General features: G+C 37.4%; 1 non-coding gene across 1 annotated transcript; it reads left to right on the top strand.

The window, feature by feature from the left end:
- Window positions 1-1,000: 1,000 nt before the first annotated feature.
- Window positions 1,001-1,107, top strand: LOC120580375 (small nucleolar RNA R71). The gene has a single exon (XR_005646099.1). It is a non-coding gene; the product is annotated as a small nucleolar RNA R71 (small nucleolar RNA).
- Window positions 1,108-1,569: the final 462 nt, after the last annotated feature.

Below are 1,569 nucleotides of genomic sequence, written 5' to 3' on the forward strand. Positions count from 1 at the left end.
ATGATCTATTCCTATAAATATGAGTTACTCTGAGTTTTGTTTGTGCCATTCTCTCAAAATATACTTTAAGTTCATATCAGAGTGCATCCGAAACTATCACGTTAGAAAGCTAATCTTGCATACTCACTCATGGCAATGGAGTTTATAAGGTGGTGAAACGATTGGCTTATCACTCTCTCCTATGACTTTCTCACCTTGTTGCTTTTCACTCTCTATCTCACCCTCAATTGTCTTAGTTTTCATAATGGTGTCCTCTAACTGCTTACCGTCCCTAAGTTGAATAGCATTTATAAGGCCTTTGGGGTTGGCTTCAATTTGACTTGGAAAGACTTCGGGGGTTTGAGAGGAAGTAGCTACTTTTTGGGCTACTTGAGAGATTTGAGTTTCTAGCATTCTAGTGTGAGTAGCAATGGAGTCCACTTTAGATGTAAGCTTGACAAGAGAGTCATTCAAAAATCCAGTTTGATTTTTAAGTTCTTGAAATTGCTTGGATTGCTCCATAGCATGTTTTTCTAGTAAAATTTCCAAGCTGGATTTCTGAGGGACTCTTTGGTTGTTTGCATAAACAGATGGTGTTGTTTCTTGTCCAAAGGTGTAAGAATTTTGCTCGGGACTTTTAGCAACACTACCTAGTTGGCATTCAACACCAGTATGGTCAAGTATTCCACAAAATTCACAAGGTGGTGAAACAAGAGCAGGTGTGACGACACTTATAGTTAATTTATCAAATTTTTGAAGAAGTGTGTTCACCTTAGCAGATAAATGATCAAGGGTAGAAATATGGTACATACCTGCCTCTATTTTAGAGGGTGGAGGAGTACCTTCAGTGATAACTCTCTCACTTGTCCACTGATAGTGGTTTTGTGCCATGTCCTCGATCAAATCATATGCTCCTGTGAAAGTTTTATTCATTAAAGCTCCACCTGCAGCTGTATCAACATTCATTTTCGTGGAAAACAAAAGACCATTATAAAAAGTGTGGATAATAAGCCAATTCTCAAAACCATGATGGGGGCAAAGCCTAAGCATTTCTTTGAAACGCTCCCACACATCGTAAAGAGATTCATCATCTTTTTGAGTGAATTGTGTGATTTGACTTCTCAATTGAGCAGTTTTACTATGGGGAAAGAATTGGGAAAGAAATGCCTTCCTCATTTAGTTCCATGAGGTGATAGAACCAATTTGCAATGAATGAAACCAAGCACTAGCTCTATCCCTCAAAGAGAAAGGAAAGAGGTGCAGTCTTACGGCCTCTTGGTTTGCCTTCAAAGTTCCACTGAGTCTTAAAAAAATTGAAACATGAAGATTCGGATCCTCAGTGTGTGATCCGAAAAATTGATTCTGCTGCACTAGGTAAATAAGTGCAGGCTTTATTTCAAATTTACTACCCTCAACCGTTGGGTACACAATAGCATCATATGGCTCATCTGAAGATGTGATTGCATACTCTTTGAGAGCACGTTTCTCATCCATATCGTTATTATCTTCTTTGAGCCATGCCTGAAATTAAAACGGTTAAAGATAGAAAATAAAAAATAATAATAAAAAATTAAAATATAATAAAATAAA

This window comes from Medicago truncatula, chromosome 4, assembly GCF_003473485.1.
Source record: "Medicago truncatula cultivar Jemalong A17 chromosome 4, MtrunA17r5.0-ANR, whole genome shotgun sequence".
Classification (NCBI taxonomy): Eukaryota; Viridiplantae; Streptophyta; class Magnoliopsida; order Fabales; family Fabaceae; genus Medicago; species Medicago truncatula.